General features: G+C 40.3%; 1 pseudogene; it reads left to right on the top strand.

Moving 5' to 3' along the window:
* Window positions 1–4,179: 4,179 nt before the first annotated feature.
* Window positions 4,180–13,112, top strand: part of LOC117232965 — a 104,465-nt pseudogene continuing 95,532 nt past the window's right edge.

Here is a 13,112-nt window from a genome sequence, read left to right as displayed (position 1 = left end):
TAGCGAGCTTGTTCTAGGATTATATAGGATGTCCCGACATAATGTATGCTCCCGTTTAAAAAGATCGTTCTACTTGCGGAAAAAAGTCGGAAATGAAGAATACGATCTTCTCTCTAGGGCTCACAATTAATTTTGAAGAAAATTGACTACGAAGATTTAAGAGATTCACACAACGTGACGTTTCATAGATAAATATTAAAATGTTCTCTGCATAATGATCGCTTCCTTTGATATACCTTCTCGTACTGTAAACTCGATCATATAAAATTGTATGAATACACAGCAACGCGAAATTATTGGACAATCCGACAATAACGGTCAAACATAAGTATATATATCCTATTTTATATTCAAACGAGGCTCATTATTCCGCTGCGATTTAATTATATCGTGACACGTGGCAAACACGGGATTTACCATTATTACCTTTTTCATACACGAGAAGCTCCATGGAACGTTGAAAATCGTAGCGGCTGGTTCGAAATCGAACTGCCTGCATTAAATTCGTCATCTGAAATAAAATTATCTATTGCAGAGAAGAAATAAAATTCATAGAAAAATTCATAGAAATAACGTGCTCGATAAAATATATTTGCCCGTTGGAAGAGAATAAACGTGCGAAATCGATAACGATACGCGCACCAGACGAGATAAAGTAGCAGACACGCGACGATGCTCTGCTCGTTTTCACGGCGCGGCGTCTCTCGAGCGTTGGCACGTGAATTTGCCATTCCGTTAGCGACGATTCCATGTAAACTGAGTTACATTATCCGCGGAAATGTGTCAGCAGTTTTCTTGGGCCTCGGCCAAGATGTTTGTCTTCGCGCAGAAGGAAGACGTCGCGGGCTTCGTGACAACCGTGCAAAATCCAACGAAGAAATTTTTCGAACGAAGAAACGTGCATGACTGGACGTTCTCGATCCCCTGGACAATTGTCTTTTGAAAGATCACGCATCCGAACGCAACGATCGAATTTACACGATCACCGTAATGCGCTAAGCTTTCCGTGATTTTTCGATAACTCGCTTTTGCACAGCGAAGTTCAGTTCACGGGGCTTTGACGTTAAAGGAATCGCTTCTGAAACTTAACGACGGAAGTGGACGTTTCAAGAGAAAATCTGATATAGTTCGTTTTATAAATTTTATTTTATCGATGGAATTGTTTGATCTGAGATTTAAAGGATTGACTTGACCATATTTGCCACGAGAAAAGTTTCGATCTGTTGGAAATTCTACTTTTCGTAGTTACAATGTCCTATATAGTATTTCTTCACTTTTCAAGACACGTTGTTGAAGAATCAGAGATTATCTTTTAAGTAAAATAATTTAACTTAATTAATAGAATGATAGATAGGGCATTTTAACTATGGAAAGTTCTTTTTGCAGATTTTCTGTTCAGTATTATTATTATTAGCATTTCGCTGAATCGGTCTGCTGGATTCTTATTTCCTTGTAATTTACATATTTCCTAGTACAGTGACAAATTCTTGAGAAAGCAGCGCGCTATATGATTGACTACCTTCGATGCATCATTTTTCAGGAAGAAGCAAGGCTAATTTAGAAACTGTCATCACTGGAGTATCGCAGAATCATCGAATAAAATGTTACGATAGAGTCTCTTCTTCTTAATGCGGAATTACAACGAAGGAAGGAGTTTACTTTTCGTACATTTTCTGTTATTAAAGCTTCATCTTGATTACGTTTTAACCTTCCTCGCAGTTTCAAAGGGAAAGCAACTACTGAAGAAGAAAAAGCGTGTTCATTGTCATTCGAAAAAAAAGACACAGCAATAGTTGTGTCAGAAACAGAGTCGTAAAAAGAGAAGCACAAAGCTTCGTTGTATAATTTCCACCCTATGGAAGGTATTCTGAAACGACGCCATGCTCTATATAATTAATACTGTTCGCGTCTCGATCCAGTCCAGATTCTTAAAATAAAAAGGACAGACCTCCACGGTGGTAAATTCAGCAGGATTTTCGGCACGTAAACTGGAAGAAACTTGGTTCCCCCTCCTGGCTGGGAAAGTTGTCCGGAGAAGTTTCCTCTCACGATAGCCACAGAGAAATGTTTCTCGAGTCCACGAGCTGACATTCTAAAAATGAAGTCGTCCACGAGACCTCCTCTTCCTTCTCGGTTCTCTTCCGATGTAGATCTCGTGGAAGTCCTCCATGGTGACCGATGACGATAGCCGGGCGACGGTTACGTAACAGCGAAACGCTTGATAAATGCGAGTTTATTTCAATCCTCTTTGCGTAGGAAGTGGTCAGGGTCGACGTCCACTAACCCAGATAAAGCGACTTTGCTTTTCTGTATGGTATCTTCGGTACTCCAGAGGGTGTCAGAAGGAGGCGACGTTCCTTGTCTCTGTTCGATTCACGAGCCAACGTTTCTCTTTGCCCAGCTTTCTACGTTCTTACTCTGCTGGCTGGACGCCCTACTCGTCTCTTTTGCCTGGCTTCATGACTCGACTGCGCGCGATCGAACTACTCTGTCCCTGTATTATACGCTCGGCCTTTCATTAATTCTGCCCATTTCCCCAACTGTAAAACGCCTCGCTCGTAGTCAAGGCACCTTGTCTTCCTTCTTGAATGCAAGCGCGCCTGTTTAAATTTCGGCAAGGAAACGTTAGGACAGAGGCGAATTAGCTTAAGTTCTACAACGTTTGTTTGTGAATTATTGGTACAGATTACGTGGAGATGTTGTGCCCTTTGCGAGGAAACGAGGGTGGATTCTTTGAGCTTTTAGCTAGTTTATTTAGCTCGTTCTTCCGTGAAGGGTGGAACAGGCGACCTCTGTGATCGAGCTTTCTCTCCTTTTTATAGTGGTAGACGCTTTTATCTTTTTTATCGCTATCATTCTTCCTTGCTTTGTGTTGGTAATAGATTCATTACATCTAATTACTAACCTATGCTTATGATATTATGAATACACGTGTTAAGACAATTTTTCGAATATATTAAGAAAAATTTTAAGGTTCCTTCATTTTCAAATTAAAATGAACCTTTTCCTTAGTTGTACTGCAGCCTTTGACGACGCTCGATCGTCTCTTGAAACAAAATAAGTGAAGGACCTGGAGATTCGTTTTTATTGGCGGGATTTGCGTTTGTCGACATATTCACGATATGGTCAAGTCAGTCGAGTAGGTACCTTGGATGAAACGTGGCTCAATAAGCCGCCTGGTACTTTGAATATCAAGACTCCTCGAATGCCCTTTGATAGTTAAGAGAGACCCTTTTTCTGCTTTGATCCTGTGCTTCAAACGGTTCAGGATCAAACGTGGTCTGTTTTAACGGAGGACTTAGGCTCTTTAAGATTTATCGGGCGTGAGTGGGCAATAAGTACCTAGGAGATACGAGATCGATTCCTGGAAGAATAGTTTACAAAATCGTTAAAGCTTTTATCCAAAAAAAAAAAGGAGAAAAAGAAAAAATAGTAACCTCTATTCTTTCTATTCTTTAACAAATAGAGAATATTTTTTGCAAAAACCTAGTTAAGAAGCATATTTCAAAGTTTAGAAATTCAGTTATTTATATAAAACAGACTATTAACAGAAGTGTAATTACTGTGAACTTTCGTCGTATCTACTTGTTTCACGCTAATTTCACTCTCACTCGTTTCAAGTCAAATACAGTAGATTACACACACAATCAACAGTAGCACGTATAGAGACTCAAGTAGCTATAAAAATGTAACGATTTATCTCTCACACTTAAACTTACATAACTAGTATAAAAATATCGTTCTTAAGTCATAATTTCGCATAAAGCAGCTTCTTTACATTGTACTTTCTTTTGTACCTATCAAATCAACTCCGCCAATACTTACGTTTTCGTCCACATTATCCAACAACGCTTTCTTCCCCAAACAACTTCACCCCCTATGTCACCCCATTGTCTCAGACATTAAAACACCTTGAACCGTGGTTGGTTTAATTCGCAGCTTGGTCAGGGTCGACGTCGCGAGAGAGTCCAGTAACCCAGATAATACAGTCGACTTAGGTTGTTCCTGTCAGGGTATCTTCGGCCCATGAAGCAAAGGGGCTAAAGATTCCGTGCGTTGCGTGCGCGCCAGCCTCCCCTTTCGCTTCACGTCGCGCCACGTATCCACCCTGTTGTCCCTCTTTCTCGCACGGCCACCCCTCGAAAGCCATCCACCACCTCCTCCGATAGCGGTCCGCGCACTCGTCCGGGGGTGGTAGATCGTCCTGGCGCAGCCAGTGCCCGCGCGTCTTTCGCGATCGTCGGACCGCGCGTACTAAAAACGGGGAGGTGTTCTCGATCGCGTGTCTGTTCGACCCTCGAGAATCGGATGTATTTACAAAGGTGCGCGTAGCTTTGTTTCGGGACCAGGAAAATTAATATACCGAGTGTTACAAGAGTGTTTATGGAGAGAGTTGGAGGGAGATCGACGAAGGGGTTGAAGTGGCTGTGGCGGAGAATTCTAGGCGTGTTCTAATTAATAAATCTCGAGGCTGAAACTCATAGAGGGAATTAGTCGGAACGGTTATTTTATTTCATGTATTTTAATGTATTTTACGAAAAGGTGATGTATCAGAGGATAAATGGTGAACATGAGGGCATAATGAAGTTTGCTCGTCGATTAGACGTCAGAGACTAAACACCAAGTGAATAATATTTAGCTCCAAGTATCTCGAATATTTGAAAGATATCGCGCATCGGTTGCCCGCGTGTACCGATTACCGAACGTTATCGCTTTCCGATGGAAATTGCTATAATGTACGAGCGTTAAGGAAAGTCCTGCGACATCTGAGAATTTTCGTGCCGATCCGCCGACCCGCTATGACAACCCGCAGGACAACGAGAATTCGCTGCAGATAATACTCAGCTACGATTATCGGGATGAACATATCCGATGATCACGTACGACGAGGACGATAACGACCGGTGTAACTGGCCTATCGTATTGGATCGACGTGATTCGATGGTACCATCTCGCGTTAACGAGAAAGAATTGACTAGATAGTCCTGATAAAATTATTTTGCCTCCCTCTTTCTCACCCTGTGGTTCGTTGCGAATCAGATTTCCGGCCTGACATCCGATCACGGAGCTTCGATTCCGGCGTGAAGCATGCTACGCAGGACAAGCCTCGTGCAGTGAACGTTGAAACGCGAGTGTCTAGTGGTTCAAAGCGTCGACAGGGTGCTTCCGTAGCAAGGTAGACGGACGAGTGAAGCGAGGACTCGTTACCTGGCTTAGATGAATATTTGACGGTGTCTGGCGCGAAGGGGAGAAATGTGAGTACTCGCGTATAACCGTTTGCAGACAAACATATTCACGATGGTTTTTCGTGGTTTTTGCAAAGTTTCGACAAGAATTTAAAGATAGAAATGAGGAGAACGTAGGCAATTTATGAACAAAAGGGATTCTACGCTGGCCTTGAACCAAAGGCAATTTGTTTACTCGACGTTCGAAGCGATACTCTTTTTATTTTTTTCCGAACCGCTAGTAATCCAGGTGTCGATGTGTGATCGACGACTAACTATGCGTTAGTGCCATCAGTCGCGATTATCGATAGTTTTTCACGCGACGATCAGCGGTATTAGCCATGTTCGTGGTTTATGTACAGCTTCGGCTGAAACGCAGAGATACGCGTGAATTTCCAATGGTTTCCGACCGGTTAGGATTAATGGTCAATGAACCAGCTTCCCACCCTCTTTCCCTTCTCTTATCACCTTCCTCTACTCGTCATTTTCATCGTCGTTTTCATGCAGATACAATTTCCGTTGGCAAAGTTTAATAAGACCTCGTTCTCGATAAGCACGATCGTTTGCAAAACTTCGATTTCTAGCGAAACGAGTTCGCTCAAGTTTCAATATGAATGTCGTTTATGTATCGATTTAGACGTTGACGGCGTTGAACGTTTTTCAATCGGCGAGTCGATAGGCGTTCGTCGGTGCGCACGATTTGCAAAACGAAACGGATCGTAATTATAATTCATGGTTGATGGCGCCATGCTGTCTCTGGAAATTCGACGCTTGGCTTCCACTAGTAAAATAACTGCTATTGTTAACATTATAACGAGATAGTCATATGTATAAATTGACGCACGATCGATGTTTAGTAATTCGCAAATATTTCTCATGCTTTTGACGAAGCTGGAGAATCTTCCGCTTTCAACTTAGGCGACCTCGACACGCAAGCTACGTATATATATCTTTGGTAAATTTCTGGTCACTACCACCGAAGCAATCTGCGCGACTATTTACGAACAGGGTTGAATCGTTTCGAAATCGATTTCGGGTCAAAGGCAGGGTAGGAATGGAACCATTGCTCTAACTACGTTTCGTCTAATTTAATTACATCCAACGAATGCTTTAAGCGCGTAGCTACTGTTCAACGTCTCTATCTGTGGATCAACCTTACTTTCCTCAGAAAATTCATTATGAATCACGATGGTTGCGCGGCCCTTTTCTCTCGCAGAGAATTAGTTTCGAAATTATTCGAAAACCATCCACTCTGCTAACCAATCCCTCTTCGCACAATTCCGCTCGAATTACGATATTGTGTTACGGAATTTTGTTCGCGAGTACAGGATCACGTGTCGAATGTGAATCGAATTAAATACCAAAGACTTGTAAAATGGCTCTCCAAAAATATAAAAAAAAATTGTAGAACACGCGTTCGTGGCAACGATTCGATCGTTATGATGGCATGTTCAATTCGTATGAACGAACGAGCGTGTTCGAATCGCACGATAGGAATGTAGTCTTTTTAACTTGTTTGCTCTCTCCTTCCTTCTCTCTTTTTCTTTCTCTCTCTCTCTCTCTCTCTCTGTCTGTCTGTCTGTCTTTCTCCCTCTCGCGACAATTTCTCGGGCTTCCACGCAAGCAAAATGGGTTTCGCCGAGGACGAGACACCCGAAGAATAACGACAATTACCGTGCAACCGTGCTACGACGTTTCCAACTTTGCTTTCGTTTCGACAGTTTTAGAACTTCCTCCATCTGTATCTCGCTAGCCGCGACTTTTGCTCGCCAGCCTTGCCAGATATGGTTTTTCACATTCTTCCGGAAAATATATACTTTTCAAATATATACGATAGAAGTTAATTGAAATATACTTCGCTTTTTCGTTGTTAGGATTTCAAGAATCAGGAAACGGATGATAATTACAATTGGAATGAATACCTATATCGTCAGCGGGAAGTACACGGATAATTTATAGTCTCGCCTGTCAATAAATTAATGCCAGAATCTATTAACTAGATTCGGTTCGAAATGGAATTATCGAATGGAACTATTTTATTATCCCTTCTGACTTTGTATTTAGTGCGTACCGTAAATTAGCACAATTGCATTTACGTTTCACGCGAAGGGATTGTGGTGCCTATAGTTGCCTGAAAAGAATCGCTTACTGTAGCTAAAGTACATTTTCTATTATAATTAAATTCTAATATTTAATTATGCAACGATACAATCGTTCTTTTCAACGATCCTATACATATACAATACACTCGTATAACAAAAGAAGGATGAAATTAATATACTTATTAAGCGTTCTATTTAACGGATATTTATATATAATTTTCTATATAATTAAGGAATTAATCTATGTCACTGAAACGCTGCGCCACTTGAAAAGCTCAGTCCATATTCCATTATAAATTGTATGCATTGCACATCAAGTTCCATTTCTTTCTCGATATATACATATATCTCCATTCTTCGCTTTCTCTTTCATGCCTCTAAATCCGAAACAATATGATAATATGAAAATAATTAAAATTCCGAACCGATCTGAAATGGAGAAGAGAAGAAAAGTGATTGTGTCAGAAACGGGACGATCGACAAAAGGATATACAATTCCGTGGAAGCTTTCGAGGTGATACAACGAGTCGAACAAATACATGTAACGTGTAGTCGAGTTTCGTAGCGACGACGATAAAGTTCGCCGATCACGAGGATCGCTTACATAATAACTTTTGCGATTTCTCACTCCTTTTGTATCCGTCGATGACGCCCTGAAGATCTCGGAATTCTTCTGTCGGAATAACTTTAGTTTTGTTACAAAGCAAAAGAATATTGAAGCGCATGTTGATTAAGAAGAAGATTCTGTTTCTAACAAAGAATTTTTCAGTAGCAATATTAATTAAACCTTATACCTTCTTTTTCCTTGCGAGAAGGTCACATGTTATATCCTGAAACTGTTTATTACGTCAGTAATTCACTGGATTCTTTATTTTACGAGCGAGAATTGCACAAGCCGGATGATGCTAATAAACTGCTTCGCAACAAAATTAATTAAACCATCTCCTCCGCCTTTTTTTGCCCGGACGCCTTTGATAACGAAAGCCTCGTCTCATCGTTGCTCCTCCTTTCCTTGCCTTATCTCTTTTTCATGTCCACTTTTTTCAACCTAGCGCAAAACACAAGGACGATGAACCGTTACAATGTATCGTTACAGCTTACTGTCCGATCTTCGTTTACGAATCACTGCTTCGCTAGGTTAATTCTATGCGGAAGTAAAACGTTAGGCGAGCAACAAAAGAATATCGAAGTTTTTCTCAAACTTTATTCACCATTTCGAATCAAAAGTATCTTAGCTACATCTCCTCGAAACGTACAAAGGAAGTTAACTTTACGCTCCTCAATGCTGTTCAGCGTTTTTTTTTTTTTTTTTTTTTTTTTCAAGGAAACCATCAAACGTGATTTTTTAGTTACATTAAAAGGCTGTATTAAAAATCGTATATCAGGAAGGTTACAAAATATTACTGTCGAGGGGGAAACGTTAAGTAGACAGGTGTCTGGCAGCTGCCCAACACATATCTGTTAAGATACGTTTTTATTTCCCAGAAATAGTACGTTACAACCCTCGGAAATGGCAAGACCGTAGAACCAATACGTTCTCATGGATTTGAAAAAATTCAATTGCTTTCTCGTTATTTTTCCTTGCCAGTCGAAGAATACTTTACGCGGTAGTCTTCGAAAATAAAAGGAACGCTTTTTACGTACAATATCCACCGATAATAACAAGAATGAAACTGAGAGTTGTAAGACAAGGATCGAACTCGCCGAGTTTCTTCGTTAACGTTGACAAACTTTCAACCCCCTCGATGAAATCCGATGGTAATTGGCGCAATCTTATTGCGTGATCTGCTGATCCGGAAGGAATGGGTCCGGCAAATATTTCGGATGATCACTGTTCGTCAGAGCGAGCCGATCAAATTTTCTAAATTACTATGAACGATTTCATTTACCGGTGTCGTGTGTTCTAACAAATGGTGATGGATTATCGATCGATTGAATTCACGAGCGACCAGGAATAAAACCGCAATAAATGATCGATTTCGTCGTTTACGTCGACCGTCGACGAAGCGTAATCCTCGGGCCTCTGCTATTTCGTCGGTAATATTCACTGGGATACACCATGAAAAGTCGCTAAAGAGAAGGAAATGACTCCGGTGGGTAAATGTCAGCGAGTGAGTCGTAAACCACGTGAAGTTTCGCGATGGCTGATAAAATCTAGCCGAATAGAGACAGAGGAATCACCGAGAGGGAAGATAATGGGGGAGTTGACGTTTCTAAGGAAAAAAAGAATGGAGTATAGGAAAACAAGGGCGATTCGGAGACAGACACGTAATCAAGCGGCGCGCTTAAGGCCGGCCGTGGAGAAACGACAAACAAACACGGCTAGGGGCAAAGTTACCCATCGCTAAATTGGGTTAGCTTAAATCCGTTTAGGTTAACTCTAATAGCGGAAGCGTGAGCTGCATGTGGCAACGACACCGAGCTCAGTACTCTGCTATGAAGGCCCTTTTATACGCTCGGTGCGTTTCTATCGATCAACGCTGATCAGAGGAATCGAACAGCTGCGAGATTTTTATCCAGAGATGATCTTACGTGACGTAGTCCGATGGTTTCCATGATCGAGACCGTGTAGACGTGATATATTAAAGTTCGAAATGTAATTGTATTTCGAATGACAGCTGCAAGACATTTTATCGAAATATCCGACAGATACGTTGAAGAAATTTCTTCTAAAAGTGTCAAGTCTCTCTGCAGACAAGTTCATTTTGTGATCTCAAAATGTCGAGGTGGAAACGTTATGTACAGTAGGTAGGCGCAAAACTTCTAAATCATAGACGATACTGATCTTATAACGACAACTGTATTCGAGAAAGTATTTCTACTTGCTTTATACTTTATATCTACTTTGTTATATAGAAATGAATCTTCAGAAATTCTTTACTGTGTTATTTGTCCGTTGTTTTTCCTGCTTTGTTAATTTTTTATAGATATTTCGATAGATGCCCCGATTAAATTAATTTTTTAACTGAAAACTTCCTAAGAAGTGACAACAAATCTAAAACAACTTTAAGTATCATTATATTCATTTAAAAACACAAAACATCTCCATTTCTTAAATGGTTCAAGATCATCGCACAGCACTGTAACTAGAGGTAAATATCACGAAGATACAAATTTAACATTAAAACAAATTCCTTCTAAAATATGCAAAAAATGTAGCAGAACATGAGCTGGAGAACAATTCAAATCATGTTGCTGTTCTGCCTCAGAATATCAATATCGTTAGGATACACGCAATGTATTACATTACGTTTATTTATTATTAATAAAATTATTTTGCGACGTTTACACTGTCCGTAGCGAACCTGTTAATACGAGCGGTTATATACTCGGCGGTTTCAACAACGAGCAATCTCGTCTAATAAATCTCACGATCAACCATCCTACTCAAGTCCTCTACAGAAAAAACAGCTAATTTCTAATTATCATATCGGAATATAAAAGAATTAATTCATGAATTCTATCGTGTCGAAATCGCGTATCCTCGCGGCTGTATATATAACGACTGAATATATAACTATTATTGTTAGCATAATTAAGCGTTCTGTTGGCACAGATTACATTTCACTGTTAACAACAAGAAGCAGCAAGAGGACCGTGAGTTTAAACAAACGATAAATCCCTCCATTATCTCGCCGTAGATATAACAACAGTTAACCTTAATAACGGCGGCGAAGCGTTTTCAATTACGTCAGGACAAGAGTACTTTTCCTATGGTCATTAAAACACTTTCAACGAAGCCTTTACGTTAGCCATTAGACGAATTATACAGGTTTGCTCGTTTTACATCGAACCGAACGCAATTATAATTGTTAATTGACACGTACCGAGTACATTCTCGCGATATTCGCGCGCCATTTTCATCGATAACTATCCCTACACGTGTCGCACGTTTGCAAATTGCACGCGTAATCGCGTTAACGTTTCACTTGACCTGCATGCAAATGAACCATGTACGGTTCACGTGACTTTTACGCCGCATGTGTACCACGCAACTTTTTACGTTATACGCTTCCATTGTGATTAACGCCTAAGCGATTTAATTCGAGAAGATGGGAGCTCGTTTGCAATATAAACACCAAATGGCTGATTCCCAAATGGAAAAGAAGTCCCATTAGATTTGTTCATTATATAACTATCCTATTAAACATCGTACTCTATTATTCTCGAATACACGTAGAAAAATAAGTGTTGCGAGAATTTCAAAGATTCAGTTATAGAGAGGAAGTACTTAGTCGCTTTCAATAACAACTCCTCCCCGATAATCTAGATTCTTCGATTGAATTGCATAATCCTTCTTTCGCTAAAACGTATCCGCTGAATCATGAGATATATCTTCAAACAGACAAAAAAAAAAAAAAAAAAAAGAAAAAAGAAACGAGGAGGAGGAATTCCTGGAAAGTTCAATTACCAGAAGATATTGCTCGACCACTTTCAACGAAAACGCCACTCAAACAAAACCGACCTTTTTCCATTGAATCAAATCGAACGGAACTCGCTAGTGACAATATCGCTTCAGGAACGTTTTGTATCGCGTTGAGTTGTGTTGTTTTTTCGAGCGTGAATTCAATTAACGCATCGTTGCTCAAAGATGCACGTAGTGATTTATGCTCCTAGCTTACACACACTGGGAAGCTTCCTATTAAACTGATGGCGCGCATTAGGTCTCATCGACAAACTTGTACACATGCAGAAGATGGAGGTAAAGTTCATACATGATGTCCGCGAAATTATACCGGATAGCCAATGATATCGGAGCGGTCTGGCCTGCATGATTCTACCAACACGATTCCCTGTGTGCACCTGGTCTCCCTTTCGCATAATGACGGATCATATGTACACACGGCGATGCGGCCACCATTGAACACTTGCAAAGAGACTTACCGATGTTTTTCGATAATCGATACCTACCTAATGAGAACGCCGGCTCGTCTGACATTGCTTCCTCGTTTTCCCGAAATTCTGCCCACTTTATGTAGAATTCGCGTTCTTTAATATCTCGGAATGAAAAGCAGATCGATAAAAAGTTGATGTGGATGACATGGACAGTACAGCTGTTTGTAAAGTTGGAATTAATGAAAATATTCATATTGGTAGATAATACGCAGAGAAAATAAATTATTGGTAAATTGTAGATTCGTAAGCTGATATTTGAAATGGAAAATTTAAAAGTATAAAAGTGCACTGAATACGCATAATATGCAAATATATTTAAGATATTCAAACTGCATTCGTTGCGTCTATCGAATAGGTAAAACAAGTTTCTGTCTAGGGCCTAATTTTTTAAGAAAGATTGTAGAAATTTGAATGTATACTAGCAGTCCAATTATTAGGAATCTAGAACAAATAACTTAAAATAACTGGAACAAGTGAATTTCATTTCAATAGAATATCTTGTATCGTTTCAGGTGTGGACAATGAAGGTCCTCTGAGGATTTGCATGGATGTGCGCGGCGAGGCTCCGACAATGTGCGGTTCCGTGTTAAAGTGTTCGTGAATAATCCTAGTTTTCGTGTATTCATATGGTTCTTTCGGCTGCTGGTATCGCATTCTGCCCCGAAACGGAGTACGCAAGAACGATGTCATAGTGAGGTGCGAGTTGAGCTTACGTCGAGCACAATGGCACTTTTGTTCGCCATCATTGTCATCCTGGTCACCACTGCCATGTCGCTGCCACCGGTCATCAGAATCGGTGAGTCGAATCGATGGCTACATCTTTTAAACGTGTTATCAATAGCGACCAAATTAAAAATTACCGAAAAAAATTGAAAATTAGTTGGCGAAT

The sequence above is a fragment of the Bombus vosnesenskii genome, unplaced genomic scaffold, assembly GCF_011952255.1.
Source record: "Bombus vosnesenskii isolate JDL3184/JDL3185 unplaced genomic scaffold, Bvos_JDL3184-5_v1.1 scf7180000013263, whole genome shotgun sequence".
In the NCBI taxonomy this organism is placed as follows: Eukaryota; Metazoa; Arthropoda; class Insecta; order Hymenoptera; family Apidae; genus Bombus; species Bombus vosnesenskii.
Note: the sequence above shows the minus strand (reverse complement) of the source record. Positions and strands in the feature narration are given on the sequence as shown.